This window comes from Heterodontus francisci, unplaced genomic scaffold, assembly GCF_036365525.1.
Source record: "Heterodontus francisci isolate sHetFra1 unplaced genomic scaffold, sHetFra1.hap1 HAP1_SCAFFOLD_615, whole genome shotgun sequence".
In the NCBI taxonomy this organism is placed as follows: Eukaryota; Metazoa; Chordata; class Chondrichthyes; order Heterodontiformes; family Heterodontidae; genus Heterodontus; species Heterodontus francisci.
The window spans coordinates 276,250-299,123 of record NW_027140176.1 but is presented as its reverse complement, the minus strand read 5'-3'; the positions used below and the strand labels follow the sequence as shown (position 1 = coordinate 299,123).

Sequence of the window (22,874 nt, the reverse complement as noted above, 5' to 3'; positions counted from 1 at the left end):
ACTAAAATTGACAGTGCTGCATCTGTAGAGAGAGAGAGAGAGACCAGAACTAAAATTGACAGTGCTGCATCTGTAGAGAGAGAGAGAGAGACCAGAACTAAAACTGACAGTGCTGCATATGAATAGAGAGAGAGAGACCAGAATTGAAACTGACAGTGCTACAACTGTATAGAGAGAGAGAGAGACCAGAACTAAAATTGACAGTGCTGCATCTGTGGAGAGAGAGAGAGACCAGAACTAAAACTGACAGTGCTATATCTGTATAGAGAGATAGAGAGACCAGAACTAAAACTGACACTGCTGCATCTGTGTAGAGAGAGAGAGAGACCAGAACTAAAACTGACACTGCTGCATCTGTGTAGAGAGAGAGAGAGACCAGAGCTAAAACTGACACTGCTGCATCTGTGTAGAGAGAGAGAGAGACCAGAACTAAAATTGACAGTGCTGCATCTGTAGAGAGAGACAGTGACCAGAACTAAAACTGAGAGTGCTGCATCTGTACAGAGAGAGAGAGACCAGAACTAAAACTGACAGTGCTGCATCTGTACAGAGAGAGAGAGAGACCAGATTTAAAAGTGACAGTGCTGCATCTGTATAGAGAGAGAGAGAGACCAGAACTAAAACTGACATTGCTGCACCTGTATAGAGAGAGAAAGAGACCAGATTTAAAAGTGACAGTGCTGCATCTTTATATATGGAGAGAGAGACCTGAACTAAAACTGACAATGCTGCATCTGTCGAGAGAGAGAGAGCAGAACTAAAACTGACAGTGCTGCATCTGTATGGAGAGACAGAGACCAGAACTAAAACTGACAGTGCTGCATCTGTAGAGAGAGACAGAGACCAGAACTAAAATTGACAGTGCTGCATCTGTAGAGAGAGACAGAGACCAGAACTAAAACTGACAGTGCTGCAGCTGTACAGAGAGACAGCGACCAGAACTAAAATTGATAGTGCTGCATATGAAGAGAGAGACAGAGACCAGAACTTAAACTGACAGTGTTGCATCTGTAGAGAGAGACAGAGACCAGAACTAAAACTGACAGTGCTGCATCTGTATAGAGAGAGAGAGAGAGAGAGACCAGATTTAAAACTGACAGTGCTGCATCTTTATATAGAGATAGAGACCAGAACTAAATCTGACACTGCTACATCTGTAGAGAGAGAGAGACCAGAACGAAAACTGACAGTGCTGTGTCTGTATAGAGAGAGACCAGAATTAAAACTGACAGTGCTACATCTGCATAGAGAGAGAGAGAGACCAGAACTAAAACTGACATTGCTGCAGCTGTATAGAGAGAGAAAGAGACCAGATTTAAAAGTGACAGTGCTGCATCTTTATATATAGAGAGAGAGACCTGAACTAAAACTGACAATGCTGCATCTGTAGAGAGAGAGAGAGCAGAACCAAAACTGACATTGCTGCATCTGTCGAGAGAGAGAGAGACCAGAAATAAAACTGACAGTGCTGCATCGGTAGAGAGAGATAGAGACCAGAACTAAAACTGACAGTGCTGCATCTGTCGAGAGAGATAGAGACCAAACTAAAACTGACAGTGCTGCATCTCTGTGGAGAGACAGAGACCAGAACTAAAATTGACAGTGCTGCATCTGCAGACAGAGACAGAGACCAGAACTAAAACTGACAGTGCTGCATCTGTAGAGTGAGACAGAGACCAGAACTAAAATTGACAGTGCTGCATCTGCAGAGAGAGACAGAGACCAGAACTAAAACTGACAGTGCTGCAGCTGCATAGAGAGACAGAGACCAGAACTAAAATTGACAGTGCTGCATGTGAAGAGAGAGACAGAGACCAGAACTTAAACTGACAGTGTTGCATCTGTAGAGAGAGACAGAGACCAGACTAAAACTGACAGTGCTGTATCTGTGCTGAGAGAGAGAGAGAGACCAGAACTGAAACTGACAGTGCTGCATCTGTGGAGAGAGATGGAGACCAAACTAAAACTGACAGTGCTGTATCTGTGTTGAGAGAGAGAGAGACCAGAACTAAAACTGACAGTGCTGCATCTGTATCGGGAGAGAGAGAGACCAGAACTAAAACTGACAGTGCTGCAACTGTATAGAGAGAGAGAGAGAGAGAGAGAGACCAGATTTAAAACTGACAGTGCTGCATCTTTATATAGAGATAGAGACCAGAACTAAATCTGACACTGCTGCATCTGTAGAGAGAGAGACCAGAACTAAAACTGACAGTGCTGCATATGAATAGAGAGAGAGAGACCAGAATTGAAACTGACAGTGCTACAACTGTATAGAGAGAGAGAGAGACCAGAACTAAAATTGACAGTGCTGCATCTGTGGAGAGAGAGAGAGACCAGAACTAAAACTGACAGTGCTACATCTGTATAGAGAGATAGAGAGACCAGAACTAAAACTGACACTGCTGCATCTGTGTAGAGAGAGAGAGAGACCAGAACTAAAACTGACACTGCTGCATCTGTGTAGAGAGAGAGAGAGACCAGAGCTAAAACTGACACTGCTGCATCTGTGTAGAGAGAGAGAGAGACCAGAACTAAAATTGACAGTGCTGCATCTGTAGAGAGAGACAGTGACCAGAACTAAAACTGAGAGTGCTGCATCTGTACAGAGAGAGAGAGACCAGAACTAAAACTGACAGTGCTGCATCTGTACAGAGAGAGAGAGAGACCAGATTTAAAAGTGACAGTGCTGCATCTGTATAGAGAGAGAGAGAGACCAGAACTAAAACTGACATTGCTGCACCTGTATAGAGAGAGAAAGAGACCAGATTTAAAAGTGACAGTGCTGCATCTTTATATATGGAGAGAGAGACCTGAACTAAAACTGACAATGCTGCATCTGTCGAGAGAGAGAGAGCAGAACTAAAACTGACAGTGCTGCATCTGTATGGAGAGACAGAGACCAGAACTAAAATTGACAGTGCTGCATCTGTAGAGAGAGACAGAGACCAGAACTAAAACTGACAGTGCTGCAGCTGTACAGAGAGACAGCGACCAGAACTAAAATTGATAGTGCTGCATATGAAGAGAGAGACAGAGACCAGAACTTAAACTGACAGTGTTGCATCTGTATAGAGAGACAGAGACCAGAACTAAAACTGACAGTGCTGCATCTGTATAGAGAGAGAGAGAGAGAGAGACCAGATTTAAAACTGACAGTGCTGCATCTTTATATAGAGATAGAGACCAGAACTAAATCTGACACTGCTACATCTGTAGAGAGAGAGAGACCAGAACGAAAACTGACAGTGCTGCATCTGTATAGAGAGAGACCAGAATTAAAACTGACAGTGCTACATCTGCATAGAGAGAGAGAGAGACCAGAACTAAAACTGACATTGCTGCAGCTGTATAGAGAGAGAAAGAGACCAGATTTAAAAGTGACAGTGCTGCATCTTTATATATAGAGAGAGAGACCTGAACTAAAACTGACAATGCTGCATCTGTAGAGAGAGAGAGAGCAGAACCAAAACTGACATTGCTGCATCTGTCGAGAGAGAGAGAGACCAGAAATAAAACTGACAGTGCTGCATCGGTAGAGAGAGATAGAGACCAGAACTAAAACTGACAGTGCTGCATCTGTCGAGAGAGATAGAGACCAAACTAAAACTGACAGTGCTGCATCTCTGTGGAGAGACAGAGACCAGAACTAAAATTGACAGTGCTGCATCTGCAGACAGAGACAGAGACCAGAACTAAAACTGACAGTGCTGCATCTGTAGAGTGAGACAGAGACCAGAACTAAAATTGACAGTGCTGCATCTGCAGAGAGAGACAGAGACCAGAACTAAAACTGACAGTGCTGCAGCTGCATAGAGAGACAGAGACCAGAACTAAAATTGACAGTGCTGCATGTGAAGAGAGAGACAGAGACCAGAATTTAAACTGACAGTGTTGCATCTGTAGAGAGAGACAGAGACCAGACTAAAACTGACAGTGCTGTATCTGTGCTGAGAGAGAGAGAGAGACCAGAACTGAAACTGACAGTGCTGCATCTGTGGAGAGAGATGGAGACCAAACTAAAACTGACAGTGCTGTATCTGTGTTGAGAGAGAGAGAGACCAGAACTAAAACTGACAGTGCTGCATCTGTATCGGGAGAGAGAGAGACCAGAACTAAAACTGACAGTGCTGCAACTGTATAGAGAGAGAGAGAGAGAGAGAGAGACCAGATTTAAAACTGACAGTGCTGCATCTTTATATAGAGATAGAGACCAGAACTAAATCTGACACTGCTGCATCTGTAGAGAGAGAGACCAGAACTAAAACTGACAGTGCTGCATATGAATAGAGAGAGAGAGACCAGAATTGAAACTGACAGTGCTACAACTGTATAGAGAGAGAGAGAGACCAGAACTAAAATTGACAGTGCTGCATCTGTGGAGAGAGAGAGAGACCAGAACTAAAACTGACAGTGCTACAACTGTATAGAGAGATAGAGAGACCAGAACTAAAACTGACACTGCTGCATCTGTGTAGAGAGAGAGAGAGACCAGAACTAAAACTGACACTGCTGCATCTGTGTAGAGAGAGAGAGAGACCAGAGCTAAAACTAACACTGCTGCATCTGTGTCGAGAGAGAGAGAGTGCAGAACTAAAACTGACACTGCTGCATCTGTATAGAGAGAGAAAGAGACCAGATTTAAAAGTGACAGTGCTGCATCTTTATATATAGAGAGAGAGACCTGAACTAAAACTGACAATGCTGCATCTGTAGAGAGAGAGAGAGAGCAGAACTAAAACTGACAGTGCTGCATCTGTAGAGAGAGAGAGAGACCGGAACTAAAACTGACAGTGCTGCATCTGTAGTGAGAGAGAGAGACCAGAACCAGATCTGACAGTGCTGCATCTGTACAGAGAGAGAGAGAGACCAGAACTAAAACTGACAGTGCTACATCTGCATAGAGAGAGAGAGAGACCAGAACTAAAACTGACACTGCTGCATCTGTGTAGAGAGAGAGAGAGACCAGAATTAAAACTGACAGTGCTACATCTGTATAGAGAGAGAGACCAGAACTAAAATTGACAGTGCTGCATCTGTAGAGAGAGAGAGAGAGACCAGAACTAAAATTGACAGTGCTGCATCTGTAGAGAGAGAGAGAGACCAGAACTAAAACTGACACTGCTGCATCTGCAGAGAGAGAGAGAGAGAGACCAGAACTAAAATTGACAGTGCTGCATCTGTAGAGAGAGACAGTGACCAGAACTAAAACTGAGAGTGCTGCATCTGTACAGAGAGAGAGAGACCAGAACTAAAACTGACAGTGCTGCATCTGTACAGAGAGAGAGAGAGACCAGATTTAAAAGTGACAGTGCTGCATCTGTATAGAGAGAGAGAGAGACCAGAACTAAAACTGACATTGCTGCACCTGTATAGAGAGAGAAAGAGACCAGATTTAAAAGTGACAGTGCTGCAACTGTATAGAGAGAGAGAGAGACCAGAACTAAAACTGACATTGCTGCACCTGTATAGAGAGAGAAAGAGACCAGATTTAAAAGTGACAGTGCTGCATCTTTATATATGGAGAGAGAGACCTGAACTAAAACTGACAATGCTGCATCTGTCGAGAGAGAGAGAGCAGAACTAAAACTGACAGTGCTGCATCTGTATGGAGAGAGAGACCAGAACTAAAACTGACAGTGCTGCACCTGTATAGAGAGAGAAAGAGACCAGATTTAAAAGTGACAGTGCTGCATCTTTATATATAGAGAGAGAGACCTGAACTAAAACTGACAGTGCTGCATCTGTAGAGAGAGACAGAGACCAGAACTAAAATTGACAGTGCTGCATCTGCAGAGAGAGACAGAGACCAGAACTAAAACTGACAGTGCTGCATCTGTAGAGAGAGACAGAGACCACAACTAAAATTGACAGTGCTGCATCTGTCGAGAGAGACAGAGACCAGAACTAAAATTGACAGTGCTGCATATGAAGAGAGAGACAGAGACCAGAACTTAAACTGACAGTGTTGCCACTGTCGAGAGAGACAGAGACCAGACTAAAACTGACAGTGCTGTATCTGTGATGAGAGAGAGAGAGAGACCAGAACTAAAACTGACAGTGCTGCATCTGTGGAGAGAGAGAGAGACCAAACTAAAACTGACAGTGCTGTATCTGTGTTGAGAGAGAGAGAGACCAGAACTAAAACTGACAGTGCTGTATCTGTATAGAGAGAGAGAGAGACCAGAATTAAAGCTGACAGTGCTGCATCTGAATCGAGAGAGAGAGAGACCAGAACTAAAACTGACAGTGCTGCATCTGTATCGAGAGAAAGAGAGACCAGAACTAAAACTGACAGTGCTGCATCTGTATCGGGAGAGAGAGAGACCAGAACTAAAATTGACAGTGCTGCATCTGGAGAGAGAGAGAGAGAGAGACCAGATTTAAAACTGACAGTGCTGCATCTTTATATAGAGATAGAGAGACCAGAACTAAATCTGACACTGCTGCATCTGTAGAGAGAGAGACCAGAACTAAAACTGACAGTGCTGCATCTGTCGAGAGAGAGAGAGCAGAACTAAAACTGACAGTGCTGCATCTGTATGGAGAGAGAGACCAGAACTAAAACTGACATTGCTGCACCTGTATAGAGAGAGAAAGAGACCAGATTTAAAAGTGACAGTGCTGCATCTTTATATATAGAGAGAGAGACCTGAACTAAAACTGACAGTGCTGCATCTGTAGAGAGAGACAGAGACCAGAACTAAAATTGACAGTGCTGCATCTGCAGAGAGAGACAGAGACCAGAACTAAAATTGACAGTGCTGCATCTGTAGAGAGAGACAGAGACCAGAACTAAAACTGACAGTGCTGCAGCTGTATAGAGAGACAGCGACCAGAACTAAAATTGACAGTGCTGCATATGAAGAGAGAGACAGAGACCAGAACTTAAACTGTTGCATCTGTAGAGAGAGACAGAGACCAGACGAAAACTGACAGTGCTGTATCTGTGCTGAGAGAGAGAGAGAGACCAGAACTAAAACTGACAGTGCTGCATCTGTGGAGAGAGATGGAGACCAAACTAAAACTGACAGTGCTGTATCTGTGTTGAGAGAGAGAGAGACCAGAACTAAAACTGACAGTGCTGTATCTGTATAGAGAGAGAGAGAGACCAGAATTAAAGCTGACAGTGCTGCATCTGTATCGAGAGAGAGAGAGAGACCAGAACTAAAACTGACAGTGCTGCATCTGTATCGAGAGAGAGAGAGACCAGAACTAAAACTGACAGTGCTGCATCTGTATCGGGAGAGAGAGAGACCAGAACTAAAACTGACAGTGCTGCATCTGTATAGAGAGAGAGAGAGAGAGAGACCAGATTTAAAACTGACAGTGTTGCATCTTTATATAGAGATAGAGAGACCAGAACTAAATCTGACACTGCTGCATCTGAATAGAGAGAGAGAGACCAGAATTAAAACTGACAGTGCTACATCTGTGTAGAGAGAGAGAGAGACCAGAACTAAAATTGACAGTGCTGCATCTGTGGAGAGCGAGAGAGACCGGAACTAAAACTGACAGTGCTACAACTGTATAGAGAGAGAGAGAGACCAGAACTAAAACTGACAGTGCTGCATCTGTGTAGAGAGAGAGAGACCAGAACTAAAACTGACACTGCTGCATCTGTGCAGAGAGAGAGAGAGACCAGAACTAAAACTGACACTGCTGCATCTGTGCAGAGAGAGAGAGAGACCAGAACTAAAACTGACACTGCTGCATCTGTGTAGAGAGAGAGAGAGACCAGAACTAAAACTGACACTGCTGCATCTGTGTAGAGAGAGAGAGAGACCAGAACTAAAACTGACACTGCTGCATCTGTGTCGAGAGAGAGAGAGACCAGAACTAAAACTGACACTGCTGCATCTGTGTAGAGAGAGAGAGAGACCAGAACTAAAACTGACAGTGCTACATCTGTATAGAGAGAGAGAGACCAGAACTAAAACTGTCACTGCTGCATCTGTGTAGAGAGAGAGAGAGACCAGAATTAAAACTGACAGTGCTACATCTGGATAGAGAGAGAGAGAGACCAGAACTAAAACTGACAGTGCTGCACCTGTACAGAGAGAGAGAGAGACCCGAATTAAAACTGACAGTGCTGCATCTGTGTCGAGAGAGAGACCAGAACTAAAACTGACATTGCTGCATCTGTATAGAGAGAGAAAGAGACCAGATTTAAAAGTGACAGTGCTGCATCTTTATAGATAGAGAGAGAGACCTGAACTAAAACTGACAATGCTGCATCTGTAGAGAGAGAGAGAGACCAGAACTAAAACTGACAGTGCTGCATCTGTAGTGAGAGAGAGAGACCAGAACCAGATCTGACAGTGCTGCATCTGTACAGAGAGAGACAGAGACCAGAACTAAAACTGACAGTGCTACATCTGTATAGAGAGAGAGAGAGACCAGAACTAAAACTGACACTGCTGCATCTGTGTAGAGAGAGAGAGAGACCAGAATTAAAACTGACAGTGCTACATCTGTACAGAGAGAGACCAGAACTAAAATTGACAGTGCTGCATCTGCAGAGAGAGAGAGAGAGAGACCAGAACTAAAACTGACAGTGCTGCATCTGATTCGAGAGAGAGAGAGACCAGAACTAAAACTGACAGTGCTGCATCTGTATCGGGAGAGAGAGAGACCAGAACTAAAACTGACAGTGCTGCATCTGTATAGAGAGAGAGAGAGAGAGACCAGATTTAAAACTGACAGTGCTGCATCTTTATATAGAGAGAGACCTGAACTAAAACTGACAGTGCTGCATCTGTAGAGAGAGACAGAGACCAGAACTAAAATTGACAGTGCTGCATCTGCAGAGAGAGACAGAGACCAGAACTAAAACTGACAGTGCTGCATCTGTAGAGAGACAGCGACCAGAACTAAAATTGACAGTGCTGCATATGAAGAGAGAGACAGAGACCAGAACTTAAACTGACAGTGTTGCATCTGTAGAGAGAGACAGAGACCAGACTAAAACTGACAGTGCTGTATCTGTGCTGAGAGAGAGAGAGAGACCAGAACTAAAACTGACAGTGCTGCATCTGTGGAGAGAGATAGAGACCAAACTAAAACTGACAGTGCTGTATCTGTGTTGAGAGAGAGAGAGACCAGAACTAAAACTGACAGTGCTGTATCTGTATAGAGAGAGAGAGAGACCAGAATTAAAGCTGACAGTGCTGCATCTGTATCGAGAGAGAGAGAGACCAGAACTAAAACTGACAGTGCTGCATCTGTATCGAGAGAGAGAGAGACCAGAACTAAAACTGACAGTGCTGCATCTGTATCGGGAGAGAGAGAGACCAGAACTAAAACTGACAGTGCTGCAACTGTATAGAGAGAGAGAGAGAGAGAGAGCAGATTTAAAACTGACAGTGCTGCATCTTTATATAGAGATAGAGAGACCAGAACTAAATCTGACACTGCTGCATCTGTAGAGAGAGTGACCAGAACTAAAACTGACAGTGCTGCATCTGAATAGAGAGAGAGAGACCAGAATTAAAACTGACAGTGCTACATCTGTATAGAGAGAGAGAGAGACCAGAACTAAAATTGACAGTGCTGCATCTGTGGAGAGAGAGAGAGACCAGAATTAAAACTGACAGTGCTACATCTGTATAGAGAGAGAGAGAGACCAGAACTAAAACTGACACTGCTGCATCTGTGTAGAGAGAGAGAGAGACCAGAACTAAAACTGACACTGCTGCATCTGTGTGGAGAGAGAGAGAGACCAGAACTAAAACTGACACTGCTGCATCTGTGTAGAGAGAGAGAGAGACCAGAACTAAAACTGACACTGCTGCATCTATGTATAGAGAGAGAGACCAGAACTAAAACTGACACTGCTGCATCTGTGTAGAGAGAGAGAGAGACCAGAACTAAAACTGACAGTGCTACATCTGTATAGAGAGAGAGAGACCAGAACTAAAACTGACACTGCTGCATCTGTGTAGAGAGAGAGAGAGACCAGAATTAAAACTGACAGTGCTACATCTGTATAGAGAGAGAGAGAGACCAGAACTAAAACTGACAGTGCTGCACCTGTACAGAGAGAGAGAGAGACCAGAATTAAAACTGACAGTGCTGCATCTGTGTGGAGAGAGAGACCAGAACTAAAACTGACATTGCTGCATCTGTATAGAGAGAGAAAGAGACCAGATTTAAAAGTGACAGTGCTGCATCTTTATAGATTGAGAGAGAGACCTGAACTAAAACTGACAATGCTGCATCTGTAGAGAGAGAGAGAGACCAGAACTAAAACTGACAGTGCTGCATCTGTAGTGAGAGAGAGAGACCAGAACCAGATCTGACAGTGCTGCATCTGTACAGAGAGAGACAGAGACCAGAACTAAAACTGACAGTGCTACATCTGTATAGAGAGAGAGAGAGACCAGAACTAAAACTGACTCTGCTGCATCTGTGTAGAGAGAGAGAGAGACCAGAATTAAAACTGACAGTGCTACAACTGTATAGAGAGAGAGACCAGAACTAAAATTGACAGTGCTGCATCTGTAGAGAGAGAGAGAGAGACCAGAACTAAAATTGACAGTGCTGCATCTGTAGAGAGAGAGAGAGACCAGAACTAAAACTGACACTGCTGCATCTGCAGAGAGTGAGAGAGAGACCAGAACTAAAATTGACAGTGCTGCATCTGTCGAGAGAGACAGTGACCAGAACTAAAACTGACAGTGCTGCATCTGGACAGAGAGAGAGAGACCAGAACTAAAACTGACAGTGCTGCATCTGCAGAGGGAGAGAGAGAGACCAGATCTAAAACTGACAGTGCTGCATCTGTATTGAGAGAGAGAGACCAGGCCTAAATCTGACAGTGCTTAATCTGTGGAGAGAGAGAGAGAGGGAGAGACCAGGTCGAAATCTGACAGTGCTGAATCTGTAGAGAGAGAGAGAGAGAGAGACCAGGCCTAAATCTGACAGTGCTGTATCTGTAGAGAGAGAGAGAGACAGAGACAGAGAGAGAGACCAGGCCTAAATCTGACAGTGCTGAATCTGTAGAGAGAGAGAGAGAGAGACCAGGCCTAAATCTGACAGTGCTGTATCTGTAGAGAGAGAGACAGAGAGAGAGACCAGGCCTAAATCTGACAGTGCTGTATCTGTAGAGAGAGGGAGACAGAGGGACCAGGCCTAAATCTGACAGTGCTGTATCTGTAGAGAGAGAGAGACAGAGAGAGAGACCAGCCCTAAATCTGACAGTGCTGAATCTGTAGAGAGAGAGAGACAGAGATAGAGACCAGGCCGAAATCTGACAGTGCTGAATCTGTAGAGAGAGAGAGAGACCAGGCCTAAATCTGACAGTGCTGTATCTGTAGAGAGAGAGAGACCAGGCCTAAATCTGACAGTGCTGAATCTGTAGAGAGAGAGACACACACAGAGAGAGACCAGGCCTAAATCTGACAGTGCTGAATCTGTAGAGAGAGAGAGAGAGAGAGACCAGGCCGAAACCTGACAGTGCTGAATCTGTAGAGAGAGAGAGAGAGAGAGAACTGGTCTAAAACTAACAGTGCTATATCTGCAGTGAGAGAGTGAGAGGACAGGTCTAAATATGACCGTGCTGTATCTTTGGAGATAAAAAGAGAGAGACCCACGCTAAAACTAGCAGTGCTATATCTGTAGAGACAGAGAGACCAGGCCGAAATCTGACAGTGCTGTATTTGCAGGCAGAGAGAGAGAGAGAGAACAGGTCGAAAACTGACAGTGCTGTATGTGTAGAGAGAGACAGAGAAACGAGGCCTAAGTCTGACAGTGCTGAATCTGTAGAGAGAGAGGCCAGGTCTAAAATTGTCATGCTGCATCTGTAGGGAGAGAGAAAGAGAGAACAAGTCCAGAACTGACAGTGCAGTATGTGTAGAGAGAGACAGAGAGACAGGGCTTAAATCTGACAGTGCTCAATCTGTAGGGAGAGAGACAGAGATCAGGTCTTAAAATGACAGTGTTGTATCTGTAGTGAGAGAGTGAGAGATCTGGTCTAAAACTGACAGTGCTGTAGCTTTACAGAGAGAAAGAGAGACACAGGCCTAAAACTGACAGTGCTGTATCTGTAGAGAGTGAAGAGACCAGGTCTAAAACTGACAGTGCTGTAACTGTAGAGAGAGGGAGAGAAAGACCAGACCTTAAACTGACAGTGTTGTATCTGTAGAGAGAGAGAGAGAGACCAGGTCTAGAACTGACAGTGCTGTATCTGTAGAGAGAGACCCCAGGTCTAAAATGGACAGTGATGTGTTTGTAGAGAAGGAGAAAGAGAGCGAGCAAAAGGAGGTCTCAAACTTAGTGCTTTATCTGTAGCGAGAGAGAGAGAGCAGGACAAATTTGCAAATCAGTAAATTTGCAGATGACACAAAGATTGACCGAGTGGTTAACAGTGAGGTGGAGTGTCTTCGGTTACAGGAAGATAGAGACGGGATGGTCAAATGGGCAGAAAAGTGGCAGATGGAATTTAACCCTGAAAAGTGTGAGGTCATACACTTTGGAAGGAGTAATGTGACACGTAAGTATTCAATGAATGGCCTGACACTGGGAAGTTCCGAGCAACAAAGAGACCTTGGCTTGTTTGTCCATAGATCTCTGAAGGCAGAAGGGCAGGTTAATAGGGTGGTGAAAAAGGCATATGGGACTCTTGCCTTTATCAATCGAGGCATAGATTACAAAAGCCAGGAGGTCATGTTGGAGTTGTACAGAACTTTGGTAAGGCTACAGCTGGGGTATTATGTACAATTCTGGTCGCCACATTATAGGAAGGATGTGATTGCATTGGAGGGGGTGCAGAGGCGATTCACCAGGATGTTGCCTGGGATGGAACATTTAAGCTATGAAGAGAGGTGGATAGGCTTGGGTTGTTTTCACTGGAGCAGAGAAGACTGAGGGGTGACCTGATCGAGGTGTACAAGATTATGAGGGGCATGGACAGGGTGGATAGGGAGCAGCTGTTCCCCTTAGTTGAATGGTCAGTTACGAGGGGTCACAAGTTTAAGGTGAGGGGCAGGAGGTTTAAGGGATATTTGAGGAAGAACTTTTTTACCCAGAGGGTGGTGACGATCTGGAATGCCCTGTCTGGGAGGGTGGTAGAAGCGGGTTGCCTCACTTCCTTTAAAAAGTATCTGGATGAGCACTTGGCACGTCATAACATTCAAGGCTATGGGCCAAGTGCTGGCAAATGGGATTAGGTAGACAGGTCAGGTGTCTTTGATGCATCGGTGCAGACTCGATGGGCTGAAGGGCCATTCTGCGATTCCTGTACAAGGGCATTAAACGTGCTTTCTGGGGTAAATGTGTTATTCAGAAAGAGATGTGGAGTCAAGTGGAGAAATCAACTGACTAGTTATCTGGCTGCAGATTCATTAACATCCAACAGGTATTTAAATTCTTCTTTAGTTTTGAGGTCTCCAAGATAAATGATTCAATATCAGTACAGAAACAGACTCCAGATTCGTGCTTCCTTGCTGTTTATTCATCAACAATAACCACTTAACCAGATTGATCTGTGCTTGTCCTGTTTCATAGATATTTGGCGAGATGTGTTTCCAGTCATTACTGGTTTAAAAGCTAACAGTCTCCATGGGGTTTTCCACAGTCTGACAACTGTTAAATAAAGGGAATTTGCATAGATACATATATGTGGTATTCAGAAAAGGGAGAGAAGTGGAGTCGAGAATAAATTAACTGGCTAGTTGTCTGACTGGCGAGTCATTAATATCCAACAGGCACTTAAATTCTTGTTTAGTTGTTAGGCCTCCTAGATAAAAGTTTCAATATTGGCAAAGTACAGGGCTGAAAACAGAACTTTGAATTGTTAGAGAGAGACAGAGAGACCAGACCTGTAACTCACAGTGCTGTATCTGTACAGCGAGAGAGAGAGAGAAAGACCAGGCCTAAAACTGAGAGTGCTGTATCTGTAGTGAGAGAGAGAGAGAGAGCAGACCTAGAACTGGCAGTGCTGTATCTTTCGAGAGAGACCAGGCCTAAAACTGAGAGTGCTGTATCTGTAGTGAGAGAGAGAGAGAGAGCAGACCTAGAACTGGCAGTGCTGTATCTTTCGAGAGAGACCAGGCCTAAAACTGAGAGTGCTGTATCTGTAGTGAGAGAGAGAGAGAGAGAGAGAGAGAGAGCAGACCTAGAACTGGCAGTGCTGTATCTTTCGAGAGAGACCAGGCCTAAAACTGAGAGTGCTGTATCTGTAGTGAGAGAGAGAGAGCGAGAGCAGACCTAGAACTGGCAGTGCTGTATCTTTCGAGAGAGACCAGGCCTAAAACTGAGAGTGCTGTATCTGTAGTGAGAGAGAGAGAGAGAGAGCAGACCGAGAACTGGCAGTGCTGTATCTTTTGAGAGAGACCAGGCCTAAAACTGAGAGTGCTGTATCTGCTGAGAGGTAGAAAAAAAACAGAGCTTTGGCCTGGTCTCACGCTACAGATATAGCACAGTCTGTTTGGTTTCAACATGTCTGTCAGTGAAGTATCTAATATCGAGTTCACTCTGCCTAACACCTCTCTCTTGCTTCAACTGAAGCTTTCCATTTTGCTTTGCCTCATGTTTGCTGTTTGCGTGAACCGTGCTGACAGGCCTGTCTCTGGTGCTGCTGTGGTCTGTATCAGAATCTGCCTCTTCCTGTACAAGAGCTGTAAAGGTGCTCTCTGAGGTAAATGTGTAATTAACAAAAGAGAGGTGGAGTCAAGTGGAGAAATCAACTGACTAGTTACTTGACAGAGGAGTCATTAATATCCAACAGGTATTTAAAGCCTTGTCTAGTCTTCAGGTCTCCTAGGTAATAGATTCAATATTGGAAAAATAACCAGGCCAAAAACAGAACTTTGAATTGTTAGAAAGAGAGAGAGAGAGCGACAGAGAGTCCAGGCCTGGAACTGAGAGTGCTGTATTCTGTAGAGAGAGAGAGAGAGACCGGGCCTAAAACTGACAGTGCTGTATCTGTACTGAAAGAGAAATAAAGAGACCAGGCCTAAAAGTGCTGTATCTAGAGACAGACAGATGCGGAGAGAGAGAGGCAGAGTTCGTGTGTCCAGGTCCAAAACTGATAATGCTGTACCTGGAGGGAGAGGCCGAGCATTTTCTGTTTCTCTTTCAGAATTCCAGCATCTGCAGTATTTTGCCTTTCTTTATGCTGTGACCATTGTTCCATCTTCCCTGTTCCCTCGCTGCCAATTCCATTACCTTCCCTGGTCACTGTTTGAGAGTGAACCAGACTCTCCACAGTCTGCACACCCTATTTGCCCCTGCGCTAAGCTTCTGACACTATGGGGTGAATTTTAAGTTGGCCCTCTCATAGGGTTTGGAGAGAGGGAGAGCATAAAGTCAGATGGGATGGAGGTCAGGGAAGAACCTGCCACCATCCTGCCTCCACTGAAATTTAGTCCAGGGTGGGAAGGTCTTTGAACTGCCTTCCCACCCGTTGCCAATTGAGGCCCTTAACTGGGTAATTAACCCCCCAATTAAGAGCCTCTTCCCACTACAACAACAATTACCTGTGCAGCAGGTGGCCCTGTCACCGCATGAGAAGCACAGCATGAAAAACCGTGCAGGCTACTTCCTGGCTGTGAGGTGGGGGGAGGAGGGGGAGGAGTGGGGGGGAGGGGGGGGGGGTGGTCGGGGGTCCCCTCGTTAAAAGGTACTTAGTGCCTGAACGAGAGACCCGGCATCAGGGCGAGGAGGTCCACTGAGGGTCAACCCCCTGCCACTGTTGCCGACTCCCACCCTGATCTACCTTGAGCCTGCTTCCAGCACTGCTCCTCCCAGTCTATTGGCTGCAGCTAGAGCAGCAGCCCCCATCTCTGTGGTGGCACTGCAGCTGCCGGCCTCTGATTTGCTGGGAGCTCTGCAAGTCCGGGACTTCTGGCAGCGGGGTGCTAAATTGTGTGCATGGCCGATGCTGTCCAGTTTAGTTCCTGATTGGAACTAAATTCAGTAGGTCTTCTGTACAAGAGCAAGGGCAGGAAGTTCTGATGAAGGGTCACTGACCTGAAACGTTAACTGTCCTTCTGTCTCCACAGATGCTGCCAGACTTGCTAAGTATTTCCAACATTTCTTGTTGTTATTGCAGGAATCTCAAGTTGGTTTCACTTGACGTTCAGACCCCGATACCAGCATAAAATTCCACCCCATGTCCTCTCATTCAAAAAGACAGCTTACATTCATCTCCTTAATATTTTCTGTCTCTGCCCCGTCTCAGTTAGGAACATAAGAACATAGGAGCAGGAGTAGGCCATTCAGCCCATCGAGCCTGCGCCGCCATTCAATATGATCATGGCTGATCATCCATCTCAATGGCTTTTTTCCACACTATCCTCATATCCACTTGTTTCATTTGTATTTAGAAATCTGTCAATCTCTGGTTTAAACAGTTGAGCTGAGATATCTTAAAACCAAACAGTGGGATGAGGGACACCATCTTCTTTCTTGAGGTGTTCTGTTGACTGTAGCTTGGTTTCTTCTTGAATCGGTGCGCCTGTGACTGGCCACTAGTTATACTGGTTTTTCTGCTTCAACCTCATCTTGCCAGCTCCACGAGGGGTCCCGGGGAGCCCTTGTCACATGAGCCCTTGGAGCAGACTTTCAGCTACCCCTTCAAGAATACCCTGATGCAGAACCACGCGGCCTGAATCCTAGCTTGCCAGCTGGACATGCTGGCTATGTGCATGTCTTAGTCCCTATCTGTGTTGCGGAGCCTGGTCTCCAATCGTCTTGACCATTCCTCCCATTGGACAAAGATCTTGCTTCACGCCGACCATGTGGTAGTCAGTATACAACAGCCACCCATATTAAAAGAACCCACACTCAAGCATCTTCCACCCCCTTAAAATGAACTTCAGGACCTGGAATATCAGGATTGGACGATTCAGTCACTGAAGGATCCACACCCTGGAGTGGAAGAAGGTCACCCTCATTCCCGAGGGACTGTCTAAGAAGGAGAAGATGGCTCTTCCAGATGGCCTCCCATTTTCTATCCTGAACTCTTACTGCCTGTGAGGTGACCACTTCCTAGAAAGTATGATCCAGGAAACACTCCTTCTCCCTGATGCCCCTCAATCTTGGAAATCCTGAGCTTTGAGCTGAAGCAGTTGGAGACACTTTCTACACAGATAGTCCCCCAAGACATGTGAAATGTCCTGGAGTTCCCACATGGTGCAGAAATTGGAAGCAACAGTTTGCAGCTGCCCATCCATGATCTAAATAAAAAAAACTATTTCCTCTTTTAGAATCTAGTTGGTAACTTTTGAAACTATTAATTTTATTAATGCCTCCAGGTCTGCTCTGTGCTACTACACTTATTAATTTTTACTGTTATACTCACCCTGATTCAGGCTATTAATTTCCCAGCTCCTAATTTGAAAAAATGCCCTAGTTTAGAGACGGAAAAAGAGAAATACTCAACAACCAATCACTTACCTGCTTTACTGAACTGTCACTCTTGATTTCTCTATTGCTTTCCTCTCACTGTGCTCTCTCTCTCTCTCTCTGTGCTGCTGCTTTATCTCTTCTGAGCTCTCGGACCATCCGCTATTCTCGCAGTGTGCTTTCTCTCTCCACCACTGCTTTATCCCCACTGTACTCTTGGACTTTCTACTATTCTTGCAGTGCACTCTGTCTCTCCCTCCCTCTCTCTGCCAATCCTTTATCCCCACTGTGCTCTTGGACCTTCAGCTATTTTCATGGTGCTCTCTTTCTCTGCTGCTTATTCCCCACTGTGCTCTCAGTCCTTGCACTGTTCTCAGCTTCCTTTCACAGTGGTGAAAAGGCCTACAATTCTGCAAAGATTAGTGGTAGATCAGCAGATTGTGAACATTTTAGAAACAAGCAAAGGATGGCTTAAAAATAGTGAGAGTGTAGAATGAGAGTAAACTAGCAAGAAATATAAAAATAGACAGTAAGAGCTTCTGCAAGTATATAAAAGGGGTATATACTAGTGGGGTGCAACAAGGATCAGTGCTGGGGTCTCAACTATTTACAATCTATATTAATGACTCAGATGAAGGCACCGAGTGTGTTGTAGCCAAATTTGCAGATACAAAGATAGGTCGGAAAGAAAGTTGTGAGGAGGACACAGAGTCTGCAAAATGATAAAGATAGTATTGCTGAAAACAAACATTTTGTCAAAGCTTTTCATCTTTCACTCATCAGGACAATCACAAGAATACCAATGTAAGGGAAGTAATAAATTTATGCTGTATGAAAAGAGAGTGCTGATTGGTTGGCAAATGGACTCTGATTGGTAGAGCTGTTGCCATGGAGAATGTGCCAGTTTATGGTGACTGACAGTTAACCGCCAAGCTTTGTTTGAAATTTAAACCAGGCAGCTTGAATCTAATTGGTCAAGACATTGCCCTAAGGAGTGAACCAGCAAATGGCTGTCACTTATTTTGTTCAGCTGAAATAAGTGCAATGTGTGTACATGTTCTTTCTGTCTGCAAAGCACAGGGCCCTGTGTTTTAATATATGTAGCTTCCAGTATGCGTCATGCGGCAAACTGCAAGCTGTACCACTATCTTAAATTAGTTGCCAGCATAGTTTTGAGCACACTGTGGATTATTTAGCAAATATTATCCAATCGTGGAATCACATCTAATGTTGGACACTGTATTTTGAGTTTTGCAAGCATGGGCGAGTTCGGTATGGCCTTTAAAAAAAAAGTGCAACATGTGAAGTTAGCGGATTCACGCAGCTACTATGCAACAGCAACGTGTGTGGTGTTGCCACTGACAGGATACTGCGTCAAGGCAAAAATACATCCTGCCTCTCACAAATGAGTAATGTGATATATGAATTTCAATGCCAGTGTGATGCTGGGTACATAGGCCATATGTCCCAAAGACTGGCAGTTCGCATCAAGCAACATGTCCCTTCTGCTGTTCGCAATGGGCAAGGTACAGGCTGTACCCAACCAGCTCTTGCAAAAATCAAAACATAGTGTCCAACATTAGATGTGATTCCACATCATTGGCAGGGTGAGGTGGGGGTCAGCCTGCCCTGGCCATGTAAATGAGCCACCACGCTTAATATCGTGGCAGCTCCACGGAGTTAAGCCCGCGCGTGCGGGCCACTATCTTTAAAGATCACCGCCAATCTTGGCAGTAAGCTTGTAAAATGCAGCCCATATGTGACAAATGGGGGATCTGCTGTACCATTTCCTCACCACATTATCCTTGCTCTAATGACATGACTGAGCATATGGTTCACACCATGAAATTGTTATTCATGAAATGCTGACAGATCGAACACAATCTACATGTTGCTATGCAACACCTCTGGGTGACACTGCTCAGTGCAGCAATCCCATCTCCAGCTGAGTTGATGTTTGGTAGGCCCATGCGTATGACGCTACCTGGTCAACATCTGTCGACACTTCCAGAGGTGAGGGAAGCAATGCTCGACAGGCAAAAAAAAATGAAAACTTCTCATGATTGTCATGCAAGCAAAGAATTGCCCAGTCTCAATGAAGGCCAAAACCTGCGTGTTCAGCACCCAACTGACGGTAAAGGTAATCCAGTGGAAGCTGTCAGCACTTGTCCAGAAACACTGTCATACCAGATCCGAATATTCAAAGGCATGATGCCGAGTTGGAACTGCTGCCACATTCGAGAAGTACCAGGCCAAGAAGCACTGAGCAATCCCAGTGCCAACAGGACATGTTTGAAGACACCACCTACACCTAACAATCTCACTGACTATCAAGACCATGAGACTGTACAGTGACCACAATACGAGCTTACAGTGAGCAGGTCAAGGCGTATCATCAGACGCCCAACACGCCATACAGACTTGAATCCTTAATACTGTGTTTCTGTCCCTGTGCTGGGCGCTATCACCTGATCCCGTGTTTCTCTCTCTGGGCCAGGCCATGTCCACTGATCCTGTGTTTCTCTCTCTCTACCGGACATTGGTCTTGTGTTGTATTCTCTGTGCACTGGTCCAGCATTTCTCTCCCTGATCCGGGTCCTGGTTCCGTCTTTCCCTCCCTTTTTCCAAACAACCCAATATATTGTTCCTGATACACAGCATTAATATCGACATGCAAATTCCAGAAAATAGGTCCTCAGACCATAGATGGGAACAACTCAGATCATCAATGGGAACAAATCAGACTATCGATGGAACGACTCAGAGCATCGATGGGATCAAAACAGACCATCGATGGGAATAACTCAGACCATCGATGGGATCAACTCAGACCATTGATGAGAACAACTCAGACCATCGATGGGATCAACTCAGACCATCGATGGGAACAACTCAGACCATTGATGAGAACAACTCAGACCATCGATGGGATCAACTCAGATCATCAATGGGAACAACTCACAACCATCAATGAGAACAAATCAGACTATCGATGGAACGACTCAGAGCATCGATGGGATCAAAACAGACCATCGATGGGAACAACTCAGACCATTGCTGGTCACAACTCAGATCATCGATGGGAACAACTCAGACCATTGATGGGAACAACTCAGATCATCGATGGGAACAACTCAGACCGTCGATGGGAACAACTCAGACCATTGATGAGAACAACTCAGACATTCGATGGGATCAACTCAGACCATCGATGGGAACAACTCAGACCGTCGATGGGAACAACTCAAACCATCGATGGGAACAACTCAGACCATCGATGGGAACAACTCAGAACATTGATGAGATCAACTCAGACCATCGATGGGATCAACTCAGACCATCGATGGGAACAACTCAGACCATTGATGAGAACAACTCAGACCATTGATGAGATCAACTCAGACCATCGATGGGATCAACTCAGACCATCGATGGGATCAACTCAGACCATCGATGGGAACAACTCAGACCATTGATGAGATCAACTCAGACCATCGATGGGATCAACTCAGACCATCGATGGGAACAACTCAGACCATTGATGAGAACAACTCAGACCATCGATGGGAACAACTCAGACCATGGATGGGATCAACTCAGACCATCGATGGGATCAACTCAGACCATTGATGAGAACAACTCAGAACATCCATGGGAACAACTCAGACCATTGATGAGAACAACTCAGACCATCGATGGGATCAACTCAGACCATTGATGAGAACAACTCAGACCATCAATGGGAACAACTCACAACCATCGATGCGATCAACTCAGACCATGGATGAGAACAAATCAGAGCATCGATGGGAACAACTCAGACCATGGATGAGAACAACTCAGACCATCGATGGGATCAACGCAGACCATCGATGGGATCAACTCAGACCATCGATGGGAACAACTCAGACCATGGATGAGAACAACTCAGACCATCGATGGGATCAACGCAGACCATCGATGGGATCAACTCAGACCATCGATGGGATCAACTCAGACCATTGCTGGTCACAACTCAGATCATCGATGGGAACAACTCAGACCATCGATGGGAACAACTCAGACCATCGATGGGAACAACTCAGACCATTGATGAGAACAACTCAGACCATCGATGGGATCAACTCAGACCATTGATGAGAACAACTCAGACCATCGATGGGAACAACTCAGACCATCGATGGGAGCAATTCAGACCATCGATGGGAACAACTCAGACCATCGATGGGAGCAATTCAGACCATCGATGGGAACAACTCAAACCATCGATGAGAACAACTCAGAGCATCGATGGAACGATTCAGAGCATTGAGGGGATCGACTCAGACCATCGATGGGAGCAATTCAGACCATCGAGCGGAACAACTCAGAACATCGATGGGATCAATGCAGACCATCGATGGGAAAAACTCAGAGCATCGATGGGATCAACTCAGACCATCGATGGGAACAACTCAGACCATTGATGAGAACAACTCAGACCATCGATGGGATCAACTCAGACCATTGATGAGAACAACTCAGACCATCGATGGGAACAACTCAGACCATTGATGAGAACAACTCAGACCATCGATGGGATCAACTCAGACCATTGATGAGAACAACTCAGACCATCGATGGGAACAACTCAGACCATCGATGGGAGCAATTCAGACCATCGATGGGAACAACTCAGACCATCGATGGGAGCAATTCAGACCATCGATGGGAACAACTCAAACCATCGATGAGAACAACTCAGAGCATCGATGGAACGATTCAGAGCATTGAGGGGATCGACTCAGACCATCGATGGGAGCAATTCAGACCATCGATGGGAACAACTCAGAGCATCGATGGGATCAATGCAGACCATCGATGGGAAAAACTCAGAGCATCGATGGGAACAACTCAGACCATCGATGGGAACAACTCAGACCATCGATGGGAACAACACAGACCATCGAAGGGAACAAAACAGACCATCGACGGGAAAAACTCAGAGCATCGATGGGAACAATTCAGAACATCGATGGGATCAAAGCAGACCATTGATGGGAACAATTCAGACCATCGATAGGAACAACTGAGACCATTGATGGGAAAAACTCAGAGCATCGATGGGAACAACACAGATCATCGACGGGAACAACTCAGACCATCGACGGGAACAACTCAGACCATCGACGGGAACAACTCAGACCATCGACGGGAACAACTCAGACCATCGAAGGGAATAACTCAGACCATCGAAGGGAACAACTCAGACTATCGATGGGAACAACTCAGACCATCGATGGGAACACCTCAGACCATCGATGGGAACAACTCAGACTATCGATGGGAACAACTCAGACCATCGACGGGAACAACTCAGAACATCGATGGGAACAACTCAGACCATCGATGGGAACAACTCAGACCATCGATGGGAACAACTCAGAACATCGATGGGAACAACTCAGAACATCGATGGGAACAACTCAGACCATCGATGGGAACAACTCAGACCATCGATGGGAACAACTCAGACCATCGACGGG

At 45.3% G+C, this 22,874-nt stretch overlaps 1 protein-coding gene across 2 annotated transcripts in view; it reads left to right on the top strand.

Annotated features, from left to right (window-relative positions):
- LOC137359013 (interferon-induced very large GTPase 1-like) overlaps positions 1 to 22,874 on the top strand; it is a 371,428-nt gene that overhangs the window by 130,217 nt on the left and 218,337 nt on the right. Inside the window, exon 1 of one of the 2 annotated variants that reach the window (XM_068025149.1) lies at positions 13,286 to 13,357. The exons of the other annotated variant lie outside the window; for it this stretch is intronic. The gene's annotated coding sequence lies outside the window, so the exon portion shown is untranslated. Of the gene's footprint in view, positions 1 to 13,285; positions 13,358 to 22,874 lie in introns of those variants that run through there. 2 annotated transcript variants of the gene reach the window in all.